This window comes from Salmo salar, chromosome 24, assembly GCF_965601325.2.
Source record: "Salmo salar chromosome 24, fSalSal1, whole genome shotgun sequence".
Taxonomy (NCBI): Eukaryota; Metazoa; Chordata; class Actinopteri; order Salmoniformes; family Salmonidae; genus Salmo; species Salmo salar.
Window position 1 is genome coordinate 40,136,247 of NC_138314.1, and position 20,834 is coordinate 40,157,080.

Consider the following 20,834-nt stretch of genomic DNA (forward strand, 5'->3'; position numbering starts at 1 on the left):
AACATTTGCAAAAAAGGCCTTGAAATGAAAATGAAATGAAAGCACTGCGCAGACGTATAAAATATGTAACACTTGCCTCCAGAGTGGCGCAGCGGTCTAAGGCACTGCATTACAGTGCTTGAGGAATCACTACAGACCCGTGTTCAATCCCAGGCAATTGTGATTGGCCCAGCGTCGTTAAGGGAGGGTTTGGCCGGGCGGGTGGGCTTTACTTGGCTCATTGCGCTCTAGAGACTCCTTGTGGCAGGCCGGGCGCCTGCAGGCGTGGTCTCCGACACGTTTGTCTGCGGCTGGCTTCCCGGGTTAAGCGGGCGAGTTTTAAGAATCCCTGTTTGGCGGGTCATGTTTCGGAGGACACATGACTCAACCTTCGTCTCTCCCAAACCCGTTGGGGAGTTGCAGCAATGAGACTGGATCGCAATTGAATATCACGAAATTGAGGAGACAAAGGGGAGAAAATCCAACGAACAAAATAAGACATTTAGCACTTTATTTAAACCTGACTGAACATCCCTACAAGCTTTTCCAGATTAATCTACACAGTCATTGAAGACTCGACGGCTGACAAAATCACTTAATGTTTCATTGCGCATTTAACCCTGCTTGAAAACAATACATTATCCAGGATTAAGGAATAAGTAAGAGGCATCATGTAAGGTATTCAACCATATTTATTGTATTTGTGCCAACAAAAGGCTGGGATCTCTCAAAGGGTTAATATAAGGCAAGCTGAAATCCTCTCTTGGAAAACAACATATTGCTTTATATTTTAATTGGGCTAGGTAATAGTCCTTGAAGGCCCTCTTCATTAGTCATCAAGGCAAGCTGTTCAAACTGATCTCTGCACGAATGTCTTCCTGGCCAGGTGCCCGTTCCTTTTACTTCTCTTGTGGAGAAAAAAAACTGAAGGACTGTTTTCCTCCTTAACTTTGTGGGAAGTTCTAGAAGAAAACTTTGAGTGTGCCCTTTTCCGCCGTTTCAAACAGAGTACATGCTGCAGACTTTCCTCTTTGCATCTTGTGTTTTGCTACAGTATAACAGTATAATGTATTTTACATTCACAATTGGACATTTTGATAATATTCAGTTGATAAATAAAAGAGGATTATCTTTGAACATCATTTGACTTTCCTCACATTAAATAGAAACTCAACTAGTCCCTCAGTTTCACATTGTAATTGAGAGGCCCACACTAACTGGGAGATTTTCTCTGAAAATTACATCAGATTCTAAGAGATGGAAGGGAAAGCCAAGTGGAGAATCCGTGAGCAAAGAATCAGAGTGCTGTCTGGGTTGGGTGTGTATCATATCCTGCTGACCTATCAATCAACATCTGTTTACCTTCTCGCCATGGTGACGATGTGATTGCTGTGTGAGGTAATTATCAGTGAGGAGTGCTAGGACGTAGCCTGTCACCGGAGGAGGCATGCAGGGGATTCTGAAGCCTCCGTCTGCCTCCATCATAACTCAGAAGCCTAGAGATAGAAGCTCCTCCATTTTTCATGATTTTATTCAATTTTGGTCTCTGTGTGTAATGGGGCTCCTCAATCGTGGATCACTAGCGGGCGGAGGGTGGAGGAGGACCCAAGAGTATTAATCAGAGGAGAGCGAGCGTACGGCCGGATGGCCCATGGTACTACATCATCCTGTAGAGGGAAAGAGGATGCTGCGAGTATATGGCTACTGTGGTGACTAAAGATCTGTTTGGTGGTATGATGCTACAAGACCTGGCCATGGGATGTACAATACTGCATAGGTGTTCAATGTGTGGATTGTGGGTTTAATTCCCGCTGGGGCCACCGCTGCCACCCATTAGAAGAATGGTAAGAAGGGTGCTGCAATGTATAGCTGCCGTATTACGATCTCCCGATCAATTCTGCTATTTTGTGTGTTTTTTTGCGCTCATCGTAAGTTTTTTTGTACATCATTTTTCCGCCATCGTTTCCTATGACTGAAAAGAGCTTCTGGACATCAGCACAGCGATTACTAACCTCAATTTGGATGAAGATTTCTACTTCAATGAGTTGACAGGGCAGGACATACTGCTCATCCCGGACCAGGCCCTGATCCCCGTCACTCGGAACAGGAAGAGAAGGCATAAGAGACGCTGACGTCCGGGCACCCTAACGAAACGACGTCAACAAGTAAAGAATACACCTCTACCATCCGTTCTATTGGTTCATCACTGGATAACAAACTGGCCCATTTGAGACTATCCTATCAACTGTAATATCCCATGTTTCTCAGAGTCGTAGCTGAACAAGGACATGGGTAATATACAGAGCCTTCAAAAAGTATTCACAACCCTTTGACTTTTCCACATTGTGTTGTGTTACAGCCTGCATTTAAAATTGGCCTACACACAATACCCCATAATGTCAAAGTGGAATTATGTTTTTAGAAATGTTTACAAATTAATTAAAAATAAAAATATGAAATGTCTTGATTCAATAAGTATTCAAGCCCTTTGTTATGGCAAGCCTAAATAAGTTCAGGGGTAAACATGTGCTTAAGTCTCATAATAAGTTGCATAGACTCACCTTGTGTGCAATAATAGTGGTTAACATGATTTTTGAATGACTACCTCATCTCTGTACTCCACACATAAAATGATCTGTTAAGTCTCCCAATTGAGCAGTGAATTTCAAACACAGATTCAACCACATAGACCAGGGAGGTTTTCCAAAGCCTCTCAAAGAAGGGCACCTATTGGTAGACGAGTAAAAAACTAAACAGATACTGAATATCCCTTTGAGCATGGTGATGTTATTAATTACACTTTGGATGGTGTATCAATACACCAGTTACTACAAAGATACAGGTGTCCTTCCTAACTCGCCAGAGAGGAAAGGAAACCGCTAAGGGGTTTCACCATGAGGCCAATAGTGACTTTAAAACAGTTACAGAGTTTACAATATTAACCTAAATGACAGAAAGAAAAGATGGAAGCCTGTACGGAATAAACATATTCCAAAACATGCATCCTGTTTGCAACATGGCACTAAAGTAATACTGCAAAAAAAAGTCCTGAATAGAAAGCATTATGTTTACTGCAAATCCAACACAACACAGTACCATTCTTCATATTTTCAACCATAGTTGATCATGTTATGGATCATGTTATGGGTATGCTTGTCATTGGCAAGGACTAGCACGTTTTTGGGGATCAAAAGAAACAGAATAGTGCTAAGCACAGGCAAAATCCAAGAAGAAAACCTGGTTCAGTTTGCTTTCCTACAGACACTGGAGGTTTAAAAACCTAGAACACAAGGCCAAATATACACTGGAGTTACCAAGATGAAGTTGAATGTTCTTGAGTGGCCTAGTAACAGTTTTGACTTAAATACTGTAGGCTTGAAAATCTACGTCAACACTTGAAAATGGTTGTCTAGCAATGATCACCAACCAACTTAACAGAGCTTGAAGTATTGTAAAAATAATAATGTGCAAATATTGTACAATCCAGGTGTGGAAAGCTCTTACAGACTTACCCTGAAAGACTCACAGCTGTAATTGATGCCAAATGTGATTCTGACATGTATTGACTCAGGGGTGTGAATACTTACAGTACCAGTCAAAAAAGCAGCCAACAAGTGCTCAGCATATGTAGGAACTCCTTCAAGACTGTTGGAAAAGTGAAGATGGTTGAGAGAATGCCAAGAGTGTGCAAAGCTGTCATCAACGCAAAGGGTGGGTATATGAAGAATCTCAAATATAAAATATATTTTCATTTGTTTAACACTTGTTTGGTTACTACATGATTCCATATGTGTTATTTCATAGTTATGATGTCTTCACTATTATTCTACAATGTATAAAATAGTAAAAATAAAGAAAAACCCTGAATGAGTAGGTGTTCTAAAACTTTGGACCGGTAGTGTGCATTTTTTCAACAACAGGTTATGGTCAATAATATCAAAGGCTGCACTGAAATCTAACAGTGCAGCTTCCACAATCTTCTTATTATCAATGTCTTTCAACCAATCATCAGTAATTTGTGTCAGTGCAGTACATGTTGAGTGCCCTTCTTTATAAGTATGCTGAAAGTCTGTTGTTAATTTGTATACAGAGAAATAGCATTGTATTTGGTCAAACACATTTTTTTCCAACAGCTTGCTAAGCCCTGGCAGCATGCTGATAGGTCTGCTGTTAGAACCAGTATAGGCCGATTTACCATTCTTGGGTAGCGTAATAACTTTGGCTTCCCTCCAGACCTGAGGACAAACACTTTCCTCTAGGCTCAGATTAAAGATATGTCAGATAGGAGTGGCTATAGAGTTAGCTACAATACCATCCTCAGCAGCTTTCCATCTACATAAGTTGTCGATGCCAGGAGCTTTCTCATTATTGATCGATCATTTTTCCACCTCTCCCACTCAGACTTTACAAAATTCAAACCTACATTGATTTTCTTTCATTATTTGTTTTTTTTTATGCATGAATATGATGGCTCACTGTTTGTTGTTGGCATTTCTTGCCTACGTTTGCCCACTTCCAAAATGGAGTTGAATTTGCCTTTTAGGTCGTAATTTAATTTATTATTTTCAACCACACTTTATATAATTGATCTTGGCTTCATAATACAGTTTATTCTTCTTTTTGTTGAGTTTAGTCACATAAATTCTCAATTTGCAGTAAGTCAGCCAATCAGATGTGAAGCCAGACGAATTAGTCACACAATTTGCCTCATTTCTTTCAAACATACCATTTTTGAATTCCTCATCCTCCAGGGAGCCTTAACAGTTCTAACAGTCAGTTTCTTAACAGGTGCATGTTTATCAATAATTGGAAGAAGCAATTTCATAAATTCATCAAGTGCAGCGTCTGGATGCTCCTTATTAATCACATCAGAACAACAAATATTTTTTACATTATCCACATAACAGGCACAGCTAAATCTCTTATACACTGTATTAGGCCCAGCTTTTGGAACCTTGGCTTTTCTGGATATAGCCACTATGTTGGGATCACTGCATCCAATGGGTATGGATACAGCTTTAGAACAAAGTTTGACTGTATTTGTAAAAATGTGATCAATGCATGTGGACCACAACACTTGACATGAGATCTTCTCTAAGCATTACAGGGATATGTTTTTAACAACATCTGGTGCGCAATCTCTAATTTTAAAGAAGTCTCGAGGTTCTGAGTTAGACTACCTCATAATAAGCTGTACATCATACTATTTACCAAGAGAGTTTTCATCTATATTTTTCATAGCTGTCTATTTACTACCACAAACCAATGCTGGCACTAAGACTGCGCTCAACAAGCTGTATAGGGCCATAAGCAAACAAGAACATGCTCATCCAGAAGTGACGCTCCTAGTGGCCAGTGATTTTAATGCAGGGAAACTGAAATCTGTTTTACCTAATTTCTAGAAGCATGTCACTTGTGCAACTAAAGGAGACACTCTCTTGATCACTTTTACTCCACACTCAGAAATGCATACAAAGCTCTCCCTCGCCCTCAATCTGGCAAATCTGACCATAACTTTATCCTCATAAACAAAAACTCAAACAGGAAGTACCAGTGAGTTTACCACATCAGTCACCGGCTTCATTAATACAGTAAGTGCATCCACAATGTCATCCTCACAAATACATATCCCAACCAGAAGCCATGGTTTACAGGCGACATTCGCACTGAACTAAAAGCTAGAGCTGCTGCTTTCAAGGTGTGGGACACTAATCCGGAGGCTTATAATAAATCCCGCTACGACCTCCGAAGAGCCTTTAAACAGGAAAAGTATCAAAACAATACTAAGATTCAAACCTACTACGCCGGCTCTGACGCTCATCAGATGTGGCAGGACTTACAAACTACCACTGGTTACAAAGAGAAACCCAGCCGAGAGCTGCCCAGTGAATCAAGCTAAATGCCTATGCTTGCTTCAAGGTAAGCAACACTGAACCATGCGTTAGCGCACCAGCTGTTCCAGATGACTGTGTGATCACACTTTCCATAGCCAATGTGAGTAAGACCTTTAAGTAGGTTAACATTCACAAGACTGTGTGAACATTTACGGATTACTAAAGACGCGTACTCAGAGCATTCGCTGACAAGCCGGCAAGTATTTTTACTGACATTTTCAACCTCTCCCTGACCCAGTCTGTAATACCTACATGTTTCAAGCAGACCACCATAGTACCTGTGCCAAAGAACACCAAGGTAACCTGTCTAAATTACCATCGCCCCGTAGCACTCCCATTTGTAGCCATGAAATGCTTCAAAAGGCTAGTCATGGTTTACAGTACATCAACATCATCATCCCAGGGCACTATGGTGTTGAATGCTGAGCTGTAGTCCATGAACAACGTTCTCACATAGGTGTTCCTCATGTCCGGGTGGGAGAGGGCAGTGTGGAGTGCAATAAAGACAGTGTCATCTGTGGATCTGTTGGGGTGTTATGTAAATTGGAGTGGTTGATGGTGTTGATGTGAGCCATGAGCGCTATGGGGTGATAGTCATTTAGGCAGGTTACCTTGTTCAAGAACAAGGAAAACAAAGGCAAATGTATGCAGAGAGGGGAGGGAGCAAGTGTTCCCTGGGATGGTGAGGAACAGGTAAGGAATCAATTGGAGCAGGTGTGTGTATGTGTGTGTGCGTTTGTGAACGCATGTGTTCGAGTGCACGGCTGGGATAATGTCCCTCCTTGTGGTGGGAGTGCCGACTGTCATCTCCAATGAGCTGTTGTGATGTGTCATGTGAATATGGACTGTCTCTCATCTTTATCTGCTGTCAGAGTAGCAGACAGCTCCTGTCACAAGTCTGCTGGGCATGAGAAGGAAACGAGGCAATTCAATTAGGATGACAGCCATTTTCATTTCACACCTCCAACCAAATAAAGTTGACCCACAACATACATATTGCTGTAATTGTAACATTGTAATTTGTGTGATTTAAGCATGATTTGTTAATTAGGAAATAATTTAGGAAAACTTTAAACTTTCCCAATCTGTGAGTGATGTAGTTGGTCATTGGCCAAATCTTCAGAAAGCTTGAATGATTTGGAGATTTTTCTGAATGTGTTTTAATATTTAAAGTCAGTCTTTATTTTCAGGGTGCCTGTGTGGCGTTGCATTATTCAGAGAGAGAGAGAGGAAAAATGAAGGGAGAGAGATAACGAGAGAGAGAGGGAGAGGGAAAGAGACGGAGAGGGAGAGGGAAAGAGACAGAGAGAGATGCAGAGCGAGAGAGGCAGAGAAAGAGGAGAGAGAGAGAGAGAGAGAGAGATATTATTCTGTCTGTGGATGCGGTTCCCATGTGGAAGCAGGCCTTCCTTAGCAGTGACAGGGACATCTTCATCCTCCAGCGTCAGCTTAGTATTTTTAGTATTTTATTAGGATCCCCATTAGCTGTTGCCAAGGCAGCACTTACTCTTCCTGGGATCCACACAGAAATAGAACATCACATCATACAAATCCATATTGCTCCATCACTACATCACAATTTTACAATATTACATTACTAAGAATAATATGTGTGTGTTTTAAGCTTACCTTATGCTTCCCAGACGAAACAGATTGCACATATATTCTGACAAAATTGTTAGATTTTTTTGTTCGTTTTGGTGTTCGGCAGAGGTTTTTTCCGGCTGTTCGAGCACACACATTCTTTTCTTGAGGCAAGTTCGGTAGCTGGAAGTCTACTCCCCTTCGTCGATAATTGGTCAACAGTACTACTCCTAGTATGAGTGGGAACATGAGTGTTTTGTTGTCATTCAATGAGAGACGAATAGTTTCATGCACATTTATTTACTTAGATTTAAAATAGCCCGACAAAGACCTCTACAAAAACGTCAAAATTAATGACAGATTTCTTGATTTATCTTAGAATAATTCTGACTATTCTGAGAAAGTGTTTCTGGCTATGTTGTTGAAACAGTGGCTCTAGATGGACAAACAGTTATATTGCTGCTTTTTCTAGTTTTTCAAGTAGAGGTCTTTAGGGAGTATAAGTGCACAGATCACTTCTCCTAGCCGAGTTCTGCTAGGACCAAACTTGTATTGTATTGCTAGCTTGAGTTACCTGAAGTGGGAGAGAGTTCCATGTAGTCATGGCTCTACTGTATATAGTACTCTGCGTTTCCTAGCCTCTGTTCTGGACTTGGCCGAGGACTATGAAGAGACCCCTGGTGGCATGTCTTGTGGGGTATGTATAGGTGTCTGAGCTGTGTGTTAACTGATTGAACAGACGGTTTGTTATTTTCTCTCACAAGTACAAGTAGTGATGCAGTTAATCTCTCCTCTACTTTGAGCCATGGGAGACTGACATGCATGTTGTTGATGTAAGCGCTCCATGTACATTTAAGGGCCACATGTGCTGCTCTGTAATTTGCCTGTGTCCTTCTTTGCAGCACTTGACCTTTTAACTGGGAAATAGTATAAGTGTGATAAAACTAGGGCCTGTAGGAGTTGTTTGGTCGATTGTGACATCAAGAAAGAGCAGCGCTTTATCATGAACAGACCTCTCCCCATCTTAGCAACAGTTGAATCAATATGTTTTGACCATGTCAGTTTACAATCCAGGGTTACAGCAAGCAGTTCAGTCTCCTCAACTTGCTCAATCGCTGCATTATTCATCAGTAGATTTAGATGAGGTTTCGTGTTTAGAAAATATTTTTTCCCAAATATAATGCTTTTCAATTTTGATATATTTAGGACTAGTTTGTTACTAGCCACCCATTCTAAAACTGACTGCAACTCACTGTAGCTGACATGTACAGTGCATTTGGAAAGTATTCAGACCCCTTCACTTTTATCACATTTTGTTACGTTACAGCGTAATTTTAAAAGGATTACATTGTTTTTCCCCCTCATCAATCTACACATAATGTAAACATTATATAAAGTGGCATTGTTTAAAGTGTATCACCAGTCACTTTAAACAATGCCACTGTCACGTATGTGTGTAGGAACGGACCAAGGCGCAGCGTGAATATCGTTCCACATATTTTATTATAATGTGAAACTTTGCAAGACAAACAATAAACTATAAACCAACAACAAACCGTGACGACAGAGATGCAACATGCACTAACTCAAAATAATCTCCCACAAACACAGGTGGGAAAAACAACTACTTAAATATGATCCGCAATTAGAGACAACGATGACCAGCTGCCTCTAATTGGGAATCATACGAAAACCCCAACATAGAAAAAAGAAACTAGAACACAACATAGAAAAATTAAACTAGATAAAACCCCCCAGTCGCGCCCTGACCTACCATAGAAAAATACGAGCTCTCTATGGTCAGGACGTGACAGCCACTTTATATAATGTTTACATACCCTACATTACACATCTCATCTGTATATACTGTACTCTATACCATCTACTGCATCTTGCCTATGCCGTTCGGCCATTGCTCATCCATATATTTATATGTACATATTCTTATTCATTCCTTTACACATGTGTGTATAAGGTAGTTGTTGTGAAATTGTTAGATTACTTGTTAGATATTACTGCATGGTCGGAACTAGAAGCACAAGCATTTCACTACACTCGCATTAACATCTGCTAACCATGTGTATGTGAGCAATACAATTTGATTTGATTTGATTTGAATACCCCTAATGGTAAATTAAAAAACATTGTTTTTTTTGTAGATTATTTTGCAAGAAATAAAACATAAAATCTGAAATATCACATTTACATCAGTATTCAGACCCTTTACTGAGTACTTTGTTGAAGCTCCTTTGGCAGCGGTTACAGCCTTGAGTCTTCTTGGATATGACACTATAAGCTTGCCACACCTGTATTTGGGGAGTTTCTCCCATTCTTCTCTGCAGATCCTCTCAAGATCTGTCAGGTTGGATGGGGAGCGTTGCTGCACAGCTATTTTCAGGTCTCTCCAGAGATGTTCGATCGGATTCAAGTCTGAGCTCTGGCTGGGCTACTCACGGACATTCAAAGACTGGTCCTGAAGCCACTCCTGCGTTGTCTTGGCTGTGTGCTTAGGGTAATGGTCCTGTTGGAAGGTAAACCTTTGCCCCAGTCTGAGGTCCTGAGCGCTCTGGAACAGGTTTTCATCAAGGATCTCTCTGTACTTTGCTCCGTTCATCTTTCCCTCGATCCTGACTAGTCTCCCAGTCCCTGCTGCTGAAAAACATCCCCACAGCATGATGCTGCCACCACAATGCTTCACCGTAGGGATGCTGTTCTTAGGCTTGCAAGCTAACCCCTTTTTCATCCAAACATATGGATGGTCATTATGACCAAACAGTTCTATATTTGTTTCATCAGACCAGAGAACATTTCTCGAAAAAGTACAATCTTTGTCCCTATGTGCAGTTGCAAACCGTAGTCTGGCTTTTTTATGGCGGTTTTGGAGCAGTGGCTTCTTCCTTGCTGAGCGGCCTTTCAGGTTATGTCGATATAGGACTCGTTTTACTGTGGATACAGATACTTTTGTACCTGTTTCCTCCTGCATCTTAGAAGGTCCTTTGTTGTTGTTCTGGGATTGATTTGCACTTTTCATCTCTAGGAGACTGAACGTGTCTCCTTCCTGAGCGGAATGACGGCTGCGTGGTCCCATGGTGTTTATACTTGTGTGCTATTGTTTGTACAGATGAACGTGGTACCTTTAGGTGTTTGGAATTCGCTCCCAAGGATGAACCAGACTTTTTCTGAGGTCTTGGCTGATTTCTTTACATTTTCCCATGATGTCCAGCAAAGAGGCACTGAGTTTGAAGGTAGGCCTTGAAATTCATACACAGGTACACCTCCAACTGACTCAAGTGATGTCAATTAGCCTATCAAAAGCTTCTAAAGCCATGATATCATTTTCTGGAATTTTCCAAGCTGTTTAAAGGCACAGTCAACTTAGTGTATGTGAACTTCTGACCCACTGGAATTGTGATTCAGTGAATTATAAGTGAAATAATCTTTTTGTAAACGATTGTTGGAAAGGTTACTTGTGTCATGCACAAAGTAGATGTCCTAACTGACTTGCCAAAACTATAGTTTGTTAACAAGAAATTGGGGGGTGGTTGAAAAACGAGTTTTAATGACTCCAACCTAAGTGTATGTAAACTTTCCACTTCAACTGTAGGTGTGTGCCTTACTAAATCATGTCCAATCATTTTGAATTTACCACAGGTGGACTCCAATCAAGTTGATAAAAACATCTCATAGTAAATGGTCTGAATACTTATGTAAATAAGGTATATCTGTTTTTTTAAAACCAGTTTTCGCTTTATCATTATGAGGTAATGTGTGTAGATTTATGAGGAACAACATTCATTTAATCAATTTTGGAATAAAGCTGAAATGTAAGACAATTTGGCGAAAGCGAAGGGGTCTGAATACTTTCTAAATGCACTGTAGAAACATAGGCTTTAATCAAAGCTAGTGGTTTGTCTTTAGTACAAATAGAAAACAGTAACGGGCCAAGACAGCTGACTTGAGGTATACCACACTCTACATGGTTTATGTTAAAGAGGCTTCCATTAAAGAAACCCTCTGTGTTCTGTTAGATAGCTGTCAATCCAAAAACCAAATCAAATTTTATTGGTCACATACACAGTTTATTAACAGGTGTTTTTGCAGGTGCAGCGAAATGCTTATGTTTCATAGTTCCTATTAATCAATGCAGTAAATGTCAACAAGGACAAAATAATCCAAAATGTGAAAATAATAAAAGATGTTGTACAGCAGTAGATATATAAATAGTATGTAAACATCAGTGTTCAATGACTATGTATATAGGGCAGCAGTCCCTAAGGTGCAGGGTACAGCACCACAATACGGCAGAGGATGCGAAGCCATATCACTTGAGTTTTGTCAGCAACAGATTAGGATCAATAAAGCTGCACTGAAGTCTAACAAAACAGCTCAACACATTTACCCAGTGATGCCACGCACCACCACAACAGCTGTTTCCAACGCAACACACCAGATTTAGCATCAGAGCGGGCACACAGAGCGGGCACCAAGTGGACCTGAATGCACTGAGGATGTTAATGTTGTATTTATTCAGTATTGACGAAAGAGGTCTATTTACTCCAATAGATTTTCTCCTTCCTCTCCTTCCTTCAAAATAATGTGATTAGACTTCACTCATGCCTGAAAGTATCTTGATTTTAGACCTCAGAATAGTTAGTGCTAACATTCTTCAAGTAAAATCAAATCAAATTGTATTTGTCACATGCGCCGAATAGGTGTAGACCTTACCGTGAAATGTTTACTTACAAGCCCTTAACCAACAATGCAGTTCAAGAAATAGAGTTAGAAATATAAATATTTACTAAATAAACTAAAGTAAAAAATAAATGAATATATTAATAAAAAAGTAACACAAAAAAATTACATAACAATAACGAGGCTATATACAGGGGGTACTGGTACCGAGTCAATGTGTGGGGGTACAGGTTAGTCAAGGCAATTTGTAAAGTGCGTAGATAATAAACAGCGAGTAGCAGCAGTGTAAAAACAAAGGGGGGGGGGGGGGTTCATGTAAATAGCAGGTGGCCATTTGATTAAACGTTTTATGGCTTAGGGGTAGGAGCTGTTAAGGAGCTTTTTGGTCCAAGATTTGGCGCTCCGTTACCGCTTGCCATTCAGTAGCAGAGAGAACAGTCTATGACTTGGGTGACTGGAGTCTTTGACACATTTTTGGACCTTCCTTTGACAACGCCTAGCACATAGGTCCTGGATGTCAGGGAGCTTGGCCCCAGTGATGTACTGGGCTGTACGCACTACCCTCTGTAGCGCCTTATGGTCAGATGCCGAGGAGTTGCCATACCAGGCAGTGATGCAACCAGTCAGGATGCTCTCGATGGTGCAGCTGTAGAACTTTTTGAGGATCTGGGGACCCATGACAAATCTTTTCAGTCTTCTGAGGTGTTCTCATGCCCTCTTCACAACTGTCTTGGTGTGTTTGGACCATGAGAGTTTGTTGGTGATGTGAACACCAAGGAACTTGAAACTCTCAACCTGATCCACTTCAGCCCCATCAATGTTAATGGTAGCCTGTTCGGCCCTCCTTTTCCTGTAGTCCACGATCAGCTCCTTTGTCTTGATCACATTGAGCGAGAGGTTGTTGTCCTGGCATCACACTGCCAGGTCTTTGACCTCCTCACTTAAGGCTGTCTCATCGTTATCGGTGATCAGGCCTTCCACTGTTGTGTCGTCAGCAAAATTAATGATGGTGTTGGAGTTGTGCTTGGCCACGTAGTCGTGGGTTAACAGGGAGTACAGGAGGCAACTAAGCACCCACCCCTGAGGGGGCCCCAGTGTTGAAGATCAGCGTTGCAGATGTGTTGTTGCCTACCCTTAACACCTGGGAGTGGCCCGTCAGGAAGTCCAGGATCCAGTTTCAGAGGGATGCATTTAGTTCCAGGGTCCTTAGCTTATTGATGAGCTTTGTGGGCACTATGGTGTTGAACAGCATTCTCACATAGGTGTTCCTTTTGTCCAGGTGGGAAAGGGCAGTGTGGAGTGCGATTGTGTCATCTGTGGATCTGTTGGGGCGGTATGCGAATTGGAGTGCGTCTAGGGTTTCTGGCATGATGGTGTTGATATGAGCCATGACCAGTCATTCAAAGCACTTCATGGCTACCGACGTGAGTGCTACTGGGCGGTAATCATTTAGGCAGGTTACCTCTGCTTTCTTGGGCACAGGGACTATGGTGGTCTGTTTGAAACATGTAGGTATTACAGACTCGGTCAGGGAGAGGCTGAAAATGTCAGTGAAGACACTTGCCAGTTGGTCTGTGCATGCTTTGAGTACACGTCCTGGTAATCCATGTGGCCCCGTGGCTTTGTGAATGTTGACCTGTGTAAAGGTCATGCTCACATCGGCTACGGAGAGCGTGATCACACAGTCGTTCGGAACAGCTGGTGTTCTCATGCATGCTTCAGTGTTGCATGCCTCAAAGCGAGCATAGAAGGCATTTTGCTCATCTGATAGGCTAGCGTCACTGGGCAGCTCGCGGCTGGGTTTCCCTTTGTTAGTTTGTAATTTTTTCAGAGCCGGTGTGGTAGGATTCAATCTTAGTCCTGTATTGATGCTTTGCCTGTTTGATGGTTCGTCTGAGGGCATAGAGGGATTTCTTATTCGCGTCTGGATTAGTGTCCCACTCCTTGAAATCGGCAGCTCTAGCCTATAGCCCGGTGCGGATGTTACGTGTAATCCATGGCTTCTGGTTGGGAAATGTACGTACAGTCACTGTGGGGACGACATCGTCGATGCACTTATTGATGAAGCCGGTGACTGAGGTGGTATTCTCCTTAATGCCATTGGATGAATCCCGGAACATATTCCAGTCTGTGCTAGCAAAACAGTCCTGTAGCGTAGCATCTGCGTCATCTGACCACTTTCGTAGTGATTGAGTCACTGGTACTTCCTGCTTTAGTTTTTGATTGTAAGCAGGAATCAGGAGGATATAATTATGGTCATATTTGCCAAATGGAGGGCGAGGAAGAGCTTTGTATGCGTCTCTGTATGTAGAGTAAATGTGGTCTTGAGGTTTTTTTTCCCTCTGGTTGCACATTTTGGTAGAAATTAGGTAAAACAGATTTCAGTTTGCCTGCATTAACTTCTTACAACATCCGGTGAAATTGCAGAGCGGGGAATTCAAACTACAGAATTATAAATATTTAACTTTCATAAAATCACAAGTGTAATACATCAAAATAAAGCTGAACTTCTTGTTAAAATCCAGCCGCTGTGTCAGATTTCAAAAAGGCTTTATGGCAAAAGCACACCAGGACAGCGCCCCGCATACAAAACCATGAAAAACATATTTCAACCAGGCAGGTGCGACACGAAAGTCAGAAATAGCAATATAATAAATGCCTTACCTTTGATGATCTTCTTCTGTTGGCACTCCAAAAGGTCCCAGTTACATCACAAATGGTCCTTTTGTTTGATAATATCCTTCTTTATATCCATAAAAACTCTGTTTAGCTGGCACGCTTCAGTCAATAATCCACCCAGTTTCCCTCCATCAAAATGCATACAAAATGAATCCCAAACGTTACTAATAAACTTTTCCAAACAAGTCAAACAACGTTTATAATCAAACCTTAGGTACCCTAATACGTAAATAAATGATACAATTTAAGACGGAGAATCGTTATTGTCTTTACCGGAGGAAAATACCAAAGAACGCGTTCTCATTCACGCGCTTGGAAACACTTCCGCCAAAATGGGAGCCACCTAGAAAAACTACAATTTCTGGCTCATTTTTCCAAAAACCAGCCTGAAACTCTTTCTAAAGACTGTTGACATCTAGTGGAAACCCTAGGAACTGCAATCTGGGAGTACTTCGCCTTATAATAAAAGTGACAGCCATTGAAAATAGTGGTAGGCTGAATATTTTTTGGGGGGGGATGGTTTGTCCTCGGGGTTTCGCCTGTCATATCAATTTTGTTAAACTCACAGACGTTATTTTAACAGTTTTAGAAACTTTAGAGTGTTTTCTATCCAGATCTACCAATTACATGCATATCCTAGCTTCTGGGCCTGAGTAACAGGCAGTTTACTATGGGCACGCTTTTTGATCCAGACGTGAAAATACTGCCCCCTACCCAAGAGAGGATAACGTCCCCGGCCACTAGGAGCGGCGCTTCTGAATTAGCATTTTCTTGTTTGCTTATGGCCCTATACAGCTCGTTGAGTGTGGTCTTAGTGCCAGCATCGGTTTGTGGTGGTAAATAGACGGCTGTGAATAATATAGATGAGAACTCTCTTGGTAGATAGTGTGGTCTCTAACTTATCATGAGGTATTCTACCTCAGACGAGAAACACCTCATGAGTACCTTAATATTAAACAACGCGCACCAGCAGTTATTGACAAATAGACACACACCCCTGCCCCTCGTCTTACCAGATGTAGCTGCTCTGTCCTGCCGATGCACAGAGAAGCCAGCCAGCTCTATATTATCCGTGCTGTCGTTCAGCCATGTATCGATGAAACATAAGATATTACAGTTTTTAATGTCCCGTTGGTAGGATAGTCTTAATCGTATATCATCCAGTTTGTTTTCCAATGATTGCACATTGGCCAGTAATACGGAGGGAAAAGGTGGTGTACCTACTCGTCTGAAAATCTTACAAGGCACCCTGCCCTCCTCCCCCTTTTCCTCCATCTTTTCTTCACGCTGATGACAGGGATTTTGGCCTTGTCTTGAAAAAGCACTATATCCTTTGCGTCGGACTCACTAAAGAAAAAATCTTTGTTCAGTTGGAGGTGAGTAATTGCTGTTCTGATGTCCAGATGTTATTTTTGGTGATACGAGACGGTACAGTAGCAGCAACATTATGTACAAAATGAGTTACAAACAATGCGAAAAAACAAACAAAATAGCATAGTTGGTTAGGAGCCCGTAGAAAGAGTCAATGTGGTCAGGAGTGTAGTCTTCACAGAAGAGTCAATGGCGTTTTCCAACAGTCTTTTTGTAACCCTTTGTTTTACAGCCCGGTAAGTACAAGATATTTTCTAGGTAAATATTTTGTAATAAAATGTACTTTAGGGTAACTATTTCTAGTCCGAAAGGCAAGTATTAACAAAGAAACTAAGTAAGTACTCAGTTGCAGGGAAATATGTGTTGTTACCATGTAGTTATGGCTGTGCCAATGCTGTAATAATCGAATATGAAGCTGGCAATAATATGATAGAATTATAATGAGTAATTACCACGAACTTAGATATGTCTTATTTGGTAAGTAACGTTTACTTTAAAATCAACATCCTGCGTAAGTACTTACTAAGTTATTTTTTTTGTGCTTAACCTTTGGACTACAAATAGTTACCATTTTAGCTAGTAAATACCTAGTACTTACAAGGATGTAAAAAAAAGGGTTACCATGATTTTAATTTGATTGCAGTTTTATTGGACTAAAGAGCCGAGTAAATGAGTGTGGGAGTTTGAAAATCAAGACTGGCCCAATGGGCATGCACTTACTGTCTCTGTTTCAAAGGGTTACAGGTAAGTCAAAACCTTTCTCCGCTTTTCACAGTAACAAGACATTAGATATTATGTCAGTGAACCATCCACTTTGATCTAATGATTTTGGTACAAGTGCTGTGCTATGCCTCCATACCCACTTGGGCATCATTCTGTCTTTAACCTTGTTTGAGGGCAGCCGCAGTCCATCTCTCATATCTGTCTCTTAGTGTGTCTTTGACAGTTTTAGAGGCTGGTAAAGAGCCCAAACGCTGAGTGGCAGTAGCCAGCATTAAATAGGGACATTTATGTGTCGGGTGACAGAGGAATCACTTTTCATTTGAAGGTGATCTGTTATAGAACCCAGAGTGGTGCTTCTCTTCTCTGCAGGCCAGTGGACAGCTTTGCTCCCTGTCAAACTGCCCCAGGGCCCAATGTCTCAGAGTAGGAGTTCTGATCTTGGTCTCCCTGACTGGCGATATAATCTTATTCCTTTTGATCCAAAGGCAAAACTGGTCCTGAATCTGCACTACTCTCTATTCTGAGAGGTTTTGTGATTTGGGAGACTGGCTGCAACCGCTGCTTTATTGATGTAATAGGGAAATATCCTGCCTTGATCCATGTATGGGGTGTCTGACAGTCCGTTCTCCTATTATTAATATGGAAACATCCTACCTTGATCCATGCATGGGGTGTCTGACAGTCCGTTCTCCTATTATTAATATGGAAACATCCTACCTTGATCCATGCATGGGGTGTCTGACAGTCCGTTCTCCTATTATTAATATGGAAACATCCTACCTTGATCCATGCATGGGGTGTCTGACAGTCCGTTCTCCTATTATTAATATGGAAACATCCTACCTTGATCCATGCATGGGGTGTCTGACAGTCCGTTCTCCTATTATTAATATGGAAACATCCTACCTTGATCCATGCATGGGGTGTCTGACAGTCAGTTCTCCTATTATTAATATGGAAACATCCTACCTTGATCCATGCATGGGGTGTCTGACAGTCAGTTCTCCTATTATTAATATGGAAACATCCTACCTTGATCCATGCATGGGGTGTCTGACAGTCCGTTCTCCTATTATTAATATGGAAACATCCTACCTTGATCCATGCATGGGGTGTCTGACAGTCAGTTCTCCTATTATTAATATGGAAACATCCTACCTTGATCCATGCATGGGGTGTCTGACAGTCAGTTCTCCTATTATTAATATGGAAACATCCTACCTTGATCCATGCATGGGGTGTCTGACAGTCAGTTCTCCTATTATTAATATGGAAACATCCTACCTTGATCCATGCATGGGGTGTCTGACAGTCCGTTCTCCTATTATTAATATGCACTGTTTGAATGTTGCCAGTGGGTGAGTTTGGTTCTAGAAGTTGATTTGGTGGAGTTGTCGACATCCTTTCCTATTTTTGAAGGCAGTAATCTGAAGCAATGAGCTCAGGGTTGAATTCGTAGACCTTCCATCCAGCACCGTTTCATTCAGCTGCATCCTGCTTGAAACGGCAAGAAAGGTTCAAAGACAGTCTTTATGTTTCAGCTGAACAAAAAGCACTGCCATACACGCATGTATGCAGACAGGCATGCACGTGCGCACACACACACACACACACCCACACACACACACACCCACACACACACACACACACACACACGCGCATTTTCTATTGTAATGGGAGGTGGTGGCAGTCACAGTTCAGTTGGCGGCTCTGTCCCCCAGGTCTCGTCTCACTCTGGTGGTGTCCGGGGTATTAAGCAGTGTGGAGGGCAGCCATGTTAGGAAGGCAGGAGAGTGCTCTTTACATAACAGTTGACATTGTCCTTGCCCACGGCTGTGCTGTGTTGAGGAGCTGATATCTGGACTGTTGACACCTCCCTTAGGGGGATAGTATCAGAGGACAGCGAGGATGACATAGATGAACTTGGATAGCTGTGTTGTACGGTAGCTCCTGTTTGTTAGAAATTCCTGCGTGTTTATATCCATCAGGACTGTCTGCTGATTAAATGCACTATGCTTTGTGCTTTGTGCATAAGAAACGCTGTTGATTTGACTTGTAGCCGTATCTGCCAACATAAGGTGTCATCATTACATTGTCTAAAGGAAATGTGTGACTGTACATGGTCAAAATGTTTTCACACACGTTTACAGTGTTATTGTCTAAAGTGACAGAGTTAGTGAAGTGACCAACACTGTAGTCATGTGTCGTTGAAGTGACCAGCACTGTAGTCATGTGTCGTTGAAGTGACCAACACTGTAGTCATGTGTCGTTGAAGTGACCAACACTGTAGTCATGTGTCGTTGAAGTGACCAACACTGTAGTCATGTGTCGTTGAAGTGACCAACACTGTAGTCATGTGTCGTTGAAGTGACCAACACTGTAGTCATGTGTCGTTGAAGTGACCAACACTGTAGTCATGTGTCGTTGAAGTGACCAACACTGTAGTCATGTGTCGTTGAAGTGACCAACACTGTAGTCATGTGTCGTTGAAGTGACCAACACTGTAGTCATGTGTCGTTGAAGTGACCAACACTGTAGTCATGTGTCGTTGAAGTGACCAACACTGTAGTCATGTGTCGTTGAAGTGAGCGGCACTTTGAGAATCCAAACCCACGACTCTATATCAGCATGGTGTAAAACAGGCAGGAAATCTCCACCCAAATATTTACTTTAGTGACGGTTTGTGCAGTAAGGGAGGGTGAGAGAAGGTATGGTTCGGGGGGGTCGGGTGTTTCAGTTCTATTCTAGTTCTATTTTCTATTCATGTGTCTTTTTTTGACGTATTGAGAGTGAAATATTGTTTTCCCATTTCCCTTGTATATAAATAGGCAGAGATCTGCAGGCCTCAGCACTTTGGGCTGCCTGCAGAAAGACAAGAACATCTCCTACCTGCACAGAGCAATGAATACAAGAAGAAGAAGGTCAAAGCAATTTATATTTGACATGCAGAGCAGAAGCGCCGGTGTCACCATCTGAGGGTGTGATGCCCCACAAGCTCCCTCTCCACACACATACAGTGCATTCGGAAAGTATTGACTTTGTCCACATTTTGTTACATTACAGCCTCATTCTAAAATGTATAAAAATATATATATTCCTCATCAATCTACACACAATACCCCATAATGACAAAGTGATAACTGATTTTCAGATTTTTTTGCAAATGTTTAAAAAATAAAAACCGAAATACCTTATTTACATAAGTATTCAGACCCTTTGCTATGAGACTCGTAATTGAGCTCAGGTGCATCCTGTTTCCATTGATCATCCTTGAGATGTTTCTACAACTTGAATGGAGTCCACCTGTGGTAAATTCAATTGATTGGACATGATTTGGAAAGGCACACACCTGTCTATATAAGGCCCCACAGTTGACAGTGCATGTCAGAGCAAAAACCAAGCCATGAGGTCGAAGAGATTGTCTGTAGAGCTCAGAGACAGGATTGTGTCAAGGCACAGATCTGGGGATGGGTACCCCAAACATTTCTGCTGTATTAAAGGTCCCCAAGAACACAGTGGCCTCCATCATTCTTAAATGGAGGAAGTTTGGAGCCACCAAGACTCTTCCTAGAGCTGGCCGCCTGGCTAAACTGAGCAATCGAGGGAGAAGGGCCTTGGTCAGGGAGGTGACCAAAAACCCGATGGTCACTCTGAGGGAGCTCTAGAGTTTTACTGTGGAGATGGGAGATCTCTGGTCCAGCGCTGCTCGGGGAGAGAGGTTCGGTACTGCTGGGGAGAGAGGTCCGGTACTGCTCGGGACAGAGGTCCTGTACTGCTGGGGAGAGAGGTCTAGTACTGCTGGGGAGAGGTCCTGTACTGCTGGGGAGAGAGATCCAGTACTGCTGGGGAGAGAGGTTCAGTACTGCTGGGGAGAGAGGTCCAGTACTGCTGGGGAGAGAGGTCTAGTACTAC